Source organism: Lampris incognitus, chromosome 20 (genome assembly GCF_029633865.1).
Source record: "Lampris incognitus isolate fLamInc1 chromosome 20, fLamInc1.hap2, whole genome shotgun sequence".
Lineage (NCBI taxonomy): Eukaryota > Metazoa > Chordata > Actinopteri > Lampriformes > Lampridae > Lampris > Lampris incognitus.
In genome coordinates this window covers 27,126,499-27,139,594 of record NC_079230.1, presented here as the reverse complement: position 1 = coordinate 27,139,594, position 13,096 = coordinate 27,126,499, and positions in this window count along the sequence as shown.

The following is a 13,096-nucleotide window of genomic DNA, read 5'->3' as shown; positions in this document are numbered from 1 at the left end:
GCCCTCTCATCACTGTCGCTTATTAGTCCAATCACTGTGCTGTCATCTGCAAATTTAATGATGCTTTTGTTGTCTTATTTGGCAACACAGTCGTGTGTAAACAGACTGTACAAAAGGGGACTGAGACAGCTCCCTGAGGTACACCGGTCCTAAGAACTAATGTGGATGAGTATGTTTTACCTATTCTCACAGTCTGGATCCTGCCTGTCAGGAAATCAAATAGCCAATTACAGGTAGAGTTGCCCAGACCAAGACCTCTGAGTTTCAACACCAGTTTGGATGGTACAGTTGTATTAAAAGCAGAGCTGTAATCAATAAACAACATTATTGATGTAGTAATTTTTCTTTTCAAGATGTACTAAAGCAGTATGCAGAGCAAGTGAGATAGTGCCATCTACAGATCTATTACCAGTCGACCTAGCCTTTGGCTTACCAGTCCACCACCAACCAGGATCACATTCTCAGTACGTTCAGCACCTGAAATCCCATCTCAAAACAAGCTACCAAGTTGCTGCAGAAAATGCAAAGAAAATGACAGACCGAAATAAAGTAAGCTTTGATGAGCATGTTGTCGATTCCACCCTTAGAAAAGGCGAGAGGGTCTTGGTCAGAAATGTTCGCCTAAGGAGCAAACATAAGTTAGCCTACAAGTGGGAGTCAGATGTATATGTTGTCCTGAGACAATATGGAGACATTCCAGTGTACGTTGTGAGACCAGAGACTGCCGAGGGTCCACAGAGAACCCTTCACCGTGATCTTTTGCTGTCATGCGGTTTCCTTCCTATGACCCCAGCAGAAGGTAAAACTGACACGACAAAGATAGCTAGGCAGCCAAGAACTCGACAGCATCCAAAAAGTGACAGCTTGGCTGAAGCTGACAGGAATGAATCCCAATCCGACCCTGAGGAATACCATCATGATGGTTATAGAAACCCAAGAGTAGAAACCCTAGGCTTCAACCATACCTCTGAAACCATGGAACACTTTACAAAAAGGACTGAACCAGAAGCTTTTAAAATGTCGAATGCTGTTGAGCAAGATCCTTAATATGTAGCTGAAGCTTTTCCTGAAGACGCTCCAGTAGAGACTTTGACTTGAACCTACCTGATCCTGAAGAGAGTAACTTAGCTGATCCCGAAGAGAGTAACTTACCTGATCCCGAAGAGGGCAATTTAGCTGCTGGACAGAAACCCGAAAACCTACCTGGAGAGGATCTGAATAGTGTCCATTCTCCTACTCAAACCACTCCGGAAAGGAAGAAAACGCAGGTGTTATGAACCAAACTGAAACCGAAATTTAAAGAGGATGCTAGATGAACCACCAGAGACGGAAGGGCCTCTAAACGACTGACTTACCCGGAGCTAGGGAATCCATTAGTTACGATAGTCCAGTCTCTATTACAGCGTTTGAGCGAAGAGATCAGACTCCCTTGCAGAAACTAGCTCCCCAGAACCACACAGAATTATGACAGTGGAGAGTGCACAGGGACGTGCACAAGGTAACGTGGGGAGGATGTAACCCACAATAAAATATGACATAAATAAGCATAAATAATTCATTGAAATGCATACATAAATTGATTGGTTAACATCTGTACACTTGGTTCATTAAAAGTCAGTTAAAATGGTTTGACAATAATTTAATGGGGACTGTCTTGTACTTTATAGTACTTATATTAGTAATGAATGGACCGGAGACCAAGGCATAACGTTGACCTTTTACTAGGCATATCTTCAAGCCTCACCACTCGCGCATGCGCGCTCATTACATATCAAAACCTGCTCACAACAGGGACAATTAAAAGTATGCCTTTAAGAAGTTGTAATGACGCTTCCCCTTTAAGAGACTCGCGGCACACCAACACAGCCAACAGTAGACGAGAGAAACAGAAGAGAAGCGGAGAAATGAACGGACGGAAAGTTTCGTGAAAAGTTGAATTAGAACCTGAAAAATAATACTTACCTAGTTAGAAACTTACGAAGGCCTTATCTAAATAACTTACGGTTTTGATCAGTTTTTTTGGGGGGGGGGTTCCTGCTGGAAATTCGGTCCTGTGGTGTGCGGGGAGACGATACACACAAATACAAGATGGCGGGCCAACCCCATGGACTGCGTTGCTAAGGAGAAGCTCTCATCTTCATCGTGCCGATGAGAGGATCCGCTGCACACGGTTGGACTGTCGGCGAACTCGCTGCCAGAGCGGTAGGTGTGTTTTGTTTTTTTAAGTGAACTGGGTCGGAATAACTGGGACAGAACTTGAACTGAACCGAGGCCGTCATTTTGACGGTTTTGGATTTTTATCAAAGTTTAACAACTTCACGGGAAAAAAAGGATACAGACCTGCCGCTCCGTGAATGCTCCTAAAATTGCATATATTTGAGTTAAAATGAGTTCTAGCTCAATTGCAAAAAAGTATTGTAAACTACTAATAAGACACGTTAGCCCCTAGCTAACGGGTCTGACCCTTTAGCCGAGCGGTTAGTGATGTCGGCTTGTGGCGCAGTACACCTCGCATCGAACCCGCACCGGGCAAGAAAATAACCGGTTACACAACCAACTTAAAACAATAAACAAGTTCTATATTCTGTCAAGATAAATACCTAATTGAGATATTAACGCATTGCATACGTTATTATGTCTGTTAGGAAACGACTGACACCAAAATTAACATTTAACAACTTTAATACTAACTTTAATACAACTTTAATACAGTTGTTTTAGGTTGGAGTGAAATCCCGGTCGTTCTAGTGTTATTGTCACATACTGTATTTTGTTTTCATAATTGTCAATGTTATGATTTAAGGTATAATAGTGTTTCACTTTTCTTTGATTTGGAAACTGTGAAATTGTTCTCATCCCCGCGACCCTGAGAGCAGGATAAGCGGTTTAGATAATGGATGGATGGATGGATGGATGGATGGACCTGTGAAAGGAGAGAAAGGGAAAAAAGAGTTAACCCAAGCAAAATAACGAAACCAGAATAGACACAACCTATTAACCTAAAATAAGATAGTTAGGCTACTCATTGACCGGTCTAACATAACAAACGATCTAACCTAAGCAAACCATCCAACCTAGATGGATTATCTGAACTAAACTATTTCTAATCTGGGTAAACGAGCCTAAAAAAAGGAAAGTGAGTTACTTACCTTTTTATTACCTGCAGGATTATATGTTGGCCTGATTGATTATTGTATGTACTATGTGTGTTTAAGTAAAGTGCCAGCTTTTGCATTTAAAGTACATGGTCTTTGGTCTAATTTTGTATTGTTTCCCCCACTGCAGTGGAGCCTAGAACTGGTCCGGTGACATAAATCGTTGTTTATGCCACTAGGTGTAGTGGCATAAGTCGACTAAGTAGGTCGACTTCCACTTCCGGTATTGGAAGATGGTGGCGCAAATTCACGTTTGCAGCGGCCTCACCCAGTACCGTCTATGTGGTGCCTTTGTCCATGTCTGCGTCTTAGTTTGTTTTTGTTTGAAAGCTGGGAGAGCTTTGTCTGCTCTGTCCTGTGGGCCCAGAGACCATGGCCCTGCCTGGAGTTGTGCCTGAAGAGGAAACACCGAGGATGGTCTGACAGGACGTGGAAGTGGGGCAGGCTAAGCTAACTGCTAGCCCATGCAGACCAGCAGTTCCGATAACACCGAGGGTGGTCTGGCCGTGGCCTCGCCTAACCTTGACTGTGTTTTTAGTGTCGCCGTGTGGAGTGCGGGGAGGTGTGGCAAATGTGTCTGGCTGGGAGGGCTAGCGTTGGATCGGCTGCGGGGGCTTGGTCTGTTGCATGCTGTGGGCCCAAGGACCACTGCCCTGACTGGAGCTGCGCCCGGAGAGGAAACGCCGTGGGCGGTCTGACAGGACACGGAAGCGGGGCAGGCTAAGCTAACTGCTAGCCTATGCAGACCTGCAGTTCTGACATTCATCTTGGCTGGTGTTCGTTTTCCTGGACAGTGATTTTTTTTATTATTTTTTTTAGACATATGTGTTAGTTTGGATATTTGTGTTCTTGTAGTTTTTGGATGTGTTTTTGTCTTTGTGTTGCACTGCTGTGGGCTGGGGGAAACGATGTTTAACTTCATTTCATGTGTGCAAGTGCATGAAATGAAATGAAATGACAGTGTTTCTGATTTCTTTCTGATTCTTTTGGAACAGTAGGTAAACTGTCATAGATCAAGGGTAACAGGAATGTTACATTTATTGGCCCTGTGATGGAATGGCGGCCTGTCCAGGGTGTCTCCCTGCCTGCCACCCAATGACTGCTGGGATAGGCTCCAGCATCCCCGCGACCCTGAGAGCAGGATAAGTGATTTGGGTAATGGATGGATGGCTGGATTACCAATCTTTCTGGGCACTTCATAATAACAGAGGTCAAAGCAACAGGTCGGTAATCATTAAGGCAAGAGACAGGTGTTTGCTTAGGTACAGACGCAATAGTGGTTTTCTTAAAACACAGTGGAACCAAACACAATGACAGGGACAGTTTAAAAATGTCAGTAAAAACCTGAGATAGGCAAGGCAAGTTTATTTGTATAGCACCTTATCGTCACAGAGGTCATTCAAAGTGCTTTATAGGCAAAAGATAAGAAAAACAAAACAAACAAAAGCATAAAATAAGATAAATAAAAGTACAGACAAATCTTATAAAAGTACAGACAAGTTTAAAACTGGGTTAGTAAAATAAATAAAAGTGCCATAAAAACTGATTAATTAAAACTAACAACAATTGGAGCAGAATATATGAAAATAGCAAAATACACAAAACACACACACACACAGACAGAACTTAGCCATAGGCTGTTTTGAAAAGTAAGGTTTTTAACCTGCTTTAAAATTGTGTCCAGTGTGGGGGCCTCTCTCAGGTCCTCAGGCAGGGCGTTCCATCTACTTGGGGCATAAATAGAAAATGCAGCTTCCCCTGCTCTAGACCTAGCACAAGGGATGGTTAAAAGACCACTGCCACTGGACCTGAGAGTTCTTGCTGGTTTGAATCTAATTAGCATGTGCTTTGTATACAGTTAACAGAATTTTAAAATCGATTCTAGTTTTGACAGGGAGCCAGTGCAGAGAACTTTTTAGTTCTGGTGAGAACACGGGCTGCCGCATTTTGAATTAACTGTAGTTGGCGCACAGCTGATTTTGGGAGGCCGGTAAATAGTCCATTGCAGTAGTCTAGTTTACTTGTTATAAATGCATGGATTAATTTCTCAAGGTCTAATTTTGATAGAAAGCCCCTTAGTTTTGAAATGGTTGTAAGATGGTAGAAGGCTGATCTTGTGAGATTGATGTGGCTCTTAATAGATCACTGTCTATGATTACACCGAGATTTCTAGCTTCGCTTTTGCACTCCAGAGACAGAGAGCTGAGATGAGCTGCAATGCTCTGGGGGGCTTTTAGTTTTTCTATGTTTTTAGTTTTAACAGGTGCAATGTTGTCAAAGATATTTCGTATTTTTGAGTTGAAGTTGTTCACAAGATCCTCAGTTTGTGATGCCATGAACGGCGATAACTCGTTTACAGTTTTCTTAAGGGTTTCAACTGTATTATTGTCAATGAAAGGTTTTTTCATTATTGGAGTGCTCTTCTGTTGTAGGGGAAAAGCAGACACATCAAAAAATATACAACAGTGATCTGATATGGCAACATCCACGACACAGGGTACAGTAATATTAAGTCCTTTTGATACGACTAAGTCTGGAGTATGCCCCTTATTTTGGGTGGGTCCAGAAACATGCTGAGTGAGAGCAACTGCCTCCAGTAAGCTACTTAGTTTCTAGCATAAGGGTCTGTTTGATGGTCAATGGGAACATTAAAATCTCCTCAGCTATTCCACTGCCTCTCTTATCAGATCTGGTGGTATGGATGAATTTGAAGCCAGGAGATGCAGTCTCAGTGAGCACGACTGCACCATTTCTCGCCAGCCAGGTCTCAGTCAGTAGGGTGAAGTCCAGGTTATGGGTACTTATAAGGTCATTAACTAAAAATGACTTATTAGTTGGCGACCTAACGTTTGATAAAGCCATTTTTATTGTCCGAGGTGCGTGGCTTTGTCGGGTACTGATAATTGAAATCTGAACTGGTAATAAATTGTTTAGATCCCTGTATGTTATGGGGAGATTACAGGGTCTGTGTCTATGGTTTATGGTTTAGATAAGCTTAATGTAACATGTCTTGAGGACATGGGAAGGCATGCCGTCTGGACCAGCAGCTTTACGAGCCTTAATCCTTGTAAAAGTTTTACTCACATCAGCCTCTTGCCACCTGTAGATTGACATCATCGGTTGGGCACTGTGCTGCTGTCACGGGGTCCAAGTCGTGAGCTTCAAAGTGGGCATAAAAGTTGTTTAGCACATCCAGGAGAGAGGCAGAGGTGTTGATAGCCACACTGGGTTTAGATTTACAGTCCGCAATGGCCTGCAGCCCTCTTCACATGCATCACGAGTCATAGCTACTGTAGTAATTTTCCAGTTTTTCTCTGTATTGTCTTTTAGCGGCTTTGATTGCTCTCCTTAAGTCCTACCTGGATTTATTGTAGCATTCCTTGTCCCCTGATTTAAAAGTAGTGGTACACTCCCTCAACCTCAAGCGAATATCACTGTTAATCCAGGGTTTCTGTTTGGGGAAGGAGCGAATAGTCCATACTGGGATACAGTTATTCACACAGACTCTTAACATCGCCAGTGACTGATTCAGCATACTCATCCAAACTCGAGGCTGAATCCTTGAAGATCAACCAGTCTTTTGATTCAAAACATCCCTGAAGTTTGGTTTCGTGTTCTGTAGTCCAGCACAGTTCTGTCCTCACAGTGGGCTGCACACACTTCACTTTCTGTTTGTAAGCAGAAAGCAAGAGCACTGACAGGTGGTGGGATTTCCCACAGTGGGGTCGTGGGATAGACCTGTAAGCTGCCTTGACCATGGAGTAATGTGGTCTAGAGTCTTATTGCCTCTGGTTGGGCACGTGACATGTTGGTAAAATTTTGGCAGCACAGATTTCAGGTTGCATTGGTTAAAGCCCCCTGCCAAAATTGAAATGGCCTCAGGATGCAAGTTCTCCTGCCTGCTAATGGCTCCATACAGTTCATCCAGCGCCGCTGCGGCAGTAGTTTGTGGCCGTCTGTAGACAGCAGTTAACAACACACTAACCCAACTAACCCTAATTCTTTTGGGAGGTAGAATGGTCTGCACCTTATTGTTAGTTGTTCCAGCACTGGCAAACAGGACTGAGAGACTATTTCCATGTCAGTGCACCATGAATTGTTAACAAAGAAGCATATACCACCTCCCTTTACCTTGCCAGTAGTCCTCGTGGAGCGGTCCATGCGGTGCACAGAAAAACCCTCTGGTTGTACAGCCCTATCAAGTGTATTAGGGCCCAGCCAAGTCTGTGTATAGCAGAACACACATCAGTACTTCATGTCCCTTTGAGAGCTTATTCGACAATGAAGTTGGTCCAGCTTGTTGTTGAGGGACTGGACATTAGACAGCGCTGTCTGCAGCCTTTACTCCATGGTGGTACCTGTTTGTTGTAGGTAATGTTTCTTGGCAAGTCCCGTGGCTTCCAGCTGTTGGGAACGTCTGATCTTATGTCCAGTAAAGTCAGGCAATCATAGGTAATTGTGCAAGGTGCGTTTTATTCAACAAAAGCGACATAACAAACAACAAAGCAAGAGTAGCTCGTAGCGAGTCGCCATAGTGCGGCGCCATGTTTGATGGTTGGGCAAGTAGTTCTGATGGTTAGGGTAAGGGCTAGGGAATGAATGAATTCAATGAGGGTCCTCACAAAGGCAGAAGTAGAAGTGTGTGTGTGTGTGTGTGTGTGTGTGTGTGTGTGTGTGTGTGTGTGTGTGTGTGTGTGTGTGTGTGTGTGTGTGTGTGTGTGTGTATGAGAGAGAGAGCGAGAGAGCGACCGCGTGTGTGTGTGAAAGAGAGAGAGAGAGAGAGAGAGAGAGAGAGAGAGAGAGAGAGAGAGAGAGAGAGAGAGAGAGAGAGAGAGACTCCCTTTCTCTCTCTCTGTGTGGGTTGACGTCCCTGATGGGCACTGGACCTGCCAGCTCACCCTCCTTCCCTCCACCTTCCTTCCTTTAGTCTCTTTCCTACACCCTCCCTCTCTTTCTCTCTACTTTCTCATGTACCTCCGTCTGCACCACTATCGCTTATTTTGCTTCTTTATCCTCCACCCAGTTACTGACACATCCCCTCGACTATTACGAGACAAGTGACATTGATATTTCATTGGTTATTATGGCTTCCTTTGTAGCAATATGACGGAGGTCACAGCTATAAATACCTGGTTGTACGTCATTAAAATCATGAATCATTTCAGACATCCACTTTGGTAATGAATAGGTAAAATTTATTTTAATTTGGCCTTTCTTAACTTTGTGTCTGTTTTTTATGCATTTTTGTGTTTGGTTAGTTTCTCGTTTTTGCACCTAAACTACTCTGCAGCACTCTGCACGTATTTTATTTCAGTACATTTTTTGACACCAGTATTATTTCATTTCGATAAATCTATATGGGGGGTATTATGTAACAAGATACAGTTTATCATATGTTTGCCCATCTTGTAATGGAGGGGGCGGGGCCAACATTACTGCCATCCAATCAGAGTAAGGGTTTATCTGTAATCTTATTGTTATGATAATGACCGCCACCCCAACCCCCAATTACATTAGGGGTGTGTTTGGGGAGCGTTGGAAACTAAAGGACTTTTGGTAAAACCAAACAAGCTTTGTTGAAAAAGAAAAGTCACAAATGTGTTTTACACACATGCAGTAGTTATACCAGTTTGTCTGATAAACTGGAAGATGGACCTCTTTCTAACGGACCACTAATCAACAGCTTATTATGGTGTTTTTCAGTATGGTGCTGATTCATATGCCGCCGCCGCCACTGCTGCGATGACCCAGTTTTCCAAAGGGGGTTAATTAAAGTCTCAAAAGGGCAGATCTGAAGGAATTATACGTCACGTTCCAGGCAGGCTGGGCTGCTTGAGAAGGTTTATAATCAATTAACATGTATGTGTAATCAATACACATGCACACACGCGCACACACACACACACACACACACACACACACACACACACACACACACACACACACACACACACACACACACACACACCATTCATAAGTACCTGAGTACACTCAGGGTAAACCTGTGTGTGTGTGTGTGTGTGCGTGCGTGCGTGCGTGCATGCATGTGTGTGTGTACGTACAGGCGTGCATGCCCTGGAATGGACACACAAAATCCTGCACCAGATTTGCATTGTCCAATCCATCGTCTTGATTTTTTTTACCCTTGTCTTTGTATGTTTGTGCATTTGTAAGCTTGTGTGTTCATGTGAGTTTGAGACGGACAGCGAGAGAGTGAGACAGACAGAGAGCATGAGAGAGACAGACAGAGAGAGTGAGAGACAGACAGGCAGACAGACAGAGAGCGCGAGAGAGAGAGACAGACCGTGAGCGAGACAGACAGACAGAGAACGAGACAGACAGACAGACACAGAGCGAGAGAGAGACAGACAGCGAGAGACAGACAGACAGACAGAGAACGAGACAGACAGACAGACACAGAGCGAGAGAGAGACAGACAGCGAGAGACAGACAGACAGACAGAGAACGAGAGAGACAGACAGAGAAAGCACCTGGATCCTCATGTCTCAGTGTGTCGTTCTAGTTTGACTGAAACAACCCAGCTCACTGTTGACCTTCTGTAAACAGCACATACATTAACCAACCATTACAGTGACAGCAATGCAGTATTCTCTTCATTTACAGTGTGTGCAGCATGCAGCAGGCTGCAGAGGAGGCGCTGCAATCCGTTCCTGTTGGGTTGACCAAAAGATCTCCATTTTGGCACCAACATGCTCTCAGTGTTAGGAGACATGTCTGAAAACACGTCCCATTAGGAAAAGACAATCCCAGTACAGTCAGACACAGCAGCATTTCTCTCCAACTCTCTCTCGTTGTGACTGTTGGCCTCCTGCGACGACTCACTTATTGACTTTTGGTCCATGTCAGATAAACAGATATGTTTTATTATGTGATTGATTTTGTAGCTGAGGCTCTTTAGGCTCCTCTGACGACGTTCTGAATCTTACTGTTAAAAAAGAGCTCTTTTGCTGGATGTTGACTCAGCGACAGGAAAATAAGGCTTATCGGTTGCAAAATACCAAAGTGTTCCTTTAGTTAAACGACAGCGTGGGTTCAGTCTCGGAAGAAGGTGATTTTCACACTAAACACAAAGGCTTTTGTCGGCGACTTTTGTCCAACGGTGAAACGGGGTCAACCCCACCCTCTCCTCTTAGATTAACATTTCACCCAATTCCTGAGCAAAAGTCGGCTTTAGAAGGAACTCTTATCTCGGACCTTTTGGTGCCATTTTGTTTTTTCAACGGGCGTGTCGGACATGAGGCCACGGCACCAGTAATTTTATCATCATCCCTGCGGCATCCTTGGCAGATCCGCGTATGGTTTCAAGGAATGGAGGTGCATAGGGCCATCTGTCATGTTCCTGCAGCAGGTTTGACTCCCAGGCAGCCACCGTGACAGAGACACGCTGTCTCCTCAGCATCCGATTTTCCGTCCCTTATGTTTCCTGTTTTTCCTCACTTTGTTTGAATTCTCCAGATTTGGCCACATTTTATTCCATTTCATTTTTGAATTTCAAGCTTATGATGACTATGAGCAGAGGCTAGTGACAGCAGTGCCTGTTAACACATACTGGGAGTGTTGGTGCTCATAGCTTCACTAGGTTTGAAGGCAATATTAGACACTTAATATGCATCATCATGAGTCAATGAAGATGGGTACTTTTCTTCTATATCTGCACACCAAGGATGTAAATCATAGTGTCTTTAAAAGTCCTCCCCCCATCATGTAATTATATTGAAGGTCGATAAAATGAGCCTTTGCTTCCAGAGGAATTTAAACTTACTATACTAATATTCATTCCGCAAATTCACGTTTGTGGCGGCCTCACACAGTACGGTCCATGCAGTGTCTTTGTCCACGTCTAAGTTTGTGTCTTCGTTTAATGGCTGGGCGAGCTTGGTCTTCAGCATCCTGTGGGCTCAGGGACCGTGGCCCTGCCCAGAGCTTTGCCCGAAGAGGAAACACCGAGGGTGTTGACAGGATGCAAAAGCAGGGCAGGCTAAGCTAACTGCTAGCCCATGCAGACCAGCAGTTCCGATAACACTGAGGGCGGTCTGGCGGTGGCCTTGCCTAGTGTTGACTGTGTTTTTAGTGTCGTCGTGTGGAGTGCGGGGAGGTGTGTCGAAGGTGAAGGTGTGTGGCTGGGAGAGCTGGCGTTGGATCGGCTGGGGGAGCTTGGTCTGCTGCATCCGGTGGGCCCAGGGACCACGGCCCTTCCAGAGCTGCGCCCGAGGAGGAAACACTGAGGGCGTTGTGACAGGGCGCGGAAGCGGGGCAGGCTAAGCTAACCGCTAGCCCATTCAGACCAGCAGTTCCAACAGTCATCCTGCGTTTGTTCTCTTGGACAGTGGATTTTATTTATTTATTTATTTATTTATTTATTTATTTATTTATTTATTTATTTATTTGGTAGCTTGATAATTTTTGAATATGTGTTTTTGTCTTTGTGTTGCACTGCTGTGGGCTGGGGGGAACGATATTTACACATGTACTTGCACACATGAAATGAAACGACAGTGTTCCTGATTCCTAATGATATCTGTAATTGTAGTCCTACATAATGAAATCTGTAGTTGTGAATCTGAATAGGCACTCAATTTGATCACCTCGACTATTTTCAAAATCTTTATAGATATGTCTTCCATTGAGCATCATGTATAAGAGAGCATGGTGCATTACAGTATGAGACGGCATGAAGAAGCTTCAGGGTTGTCCTCCGAAGACATTTATTGGGAATGACTTGTTGGGGTCCATGAATGTTGACGGTACTGTCATAGACTGTAGTAACTAGTCTAAAGCAAATGGTGCATAACTCAGGTGTATTTCTGGTGGAGCGACTAAGACAATAACTTGTTTATGGCTGGAAAGTGAAGGATGAGAAACTGGAGATTGGCTGTGTCACCTTGTCCTTACATAGAAGTAATAGTATCGATCCAACGTGTTATAAACAGGAATGTCTTAATATATTATGTTTATCTATGAAGCACTCGACCGAATTCTTTCCAAGTCTCCATTACCTTTAATGGTGTAGCTTACAGTATATGGCAGTTTGACTCATAATTACATATTTTAAGTGTGTGTGTGTTATAAACGTGAGGTAAAGCACTGTGGACTGTCCCATCTGTGTATGTGTCCTCTACCACCGCGACCCTGAGAGCAGGATAAGCGGTTTGGATAATGGATGTGTGTGTGTGTGTGTGTGTGTGTGTGTGTGTGTGTGTGTGTGTGTGTGTGTGTGTGTACGTGTGTACGTGTGTACGTGTGTACGTGTGTACTGGGTCACCTACCATGTGGGGACATTTTTTTGGTCCACCATAAGGAAAAGGGTCTATTTTAGAGTTAGGATTTGGGTTTAGGGAGTTAGGATTAGGTTAGTGTAAGGGTTAAGGTCAGGCATGTATAGTTAGGATGGATAAGGTTAAAGGTTAGGATTAGGTTAGAGTTAAGGGCTAGCGTATACATGTAGTCAATCAGGGGTCCTCATATGTATAGGAAGACTGTGTGTGTGTGCACACGTGCATGATAGACACATTAGATGGTTTATTGCTGTTTTTGTAAAATTTGCTGTTCTTTCTCACCCACGTTAAAGGCTTACTGGAGCTGCCTCCCAGGACAAGAGGATTTATTCTTGCGGAAATTCACAAAGATGAGTTGTTGGAGTGAGTCTGTGCATTTCTGGTCACTTGTGGTTTGTAGTCCAGTAAACAGGCTTTGTAACAGCAGGTCCAGCATTCTGCAACAGCAAGGGGTATCCTTTATATTTAGTTCACTCATGAAATCTGTAGGAAAACTGCAGGTACAAGAGCATAACACTGCAAGAGCGATATGTTAAATTTGCTCAGTTTGTTCGGTTTGCTCATCTTTAGCGAAGTTCACACGGAGGCTTTTATTCCACCAATAATAAGAATAACAGACCAGTCAGAATAAAGACACTCCATGTA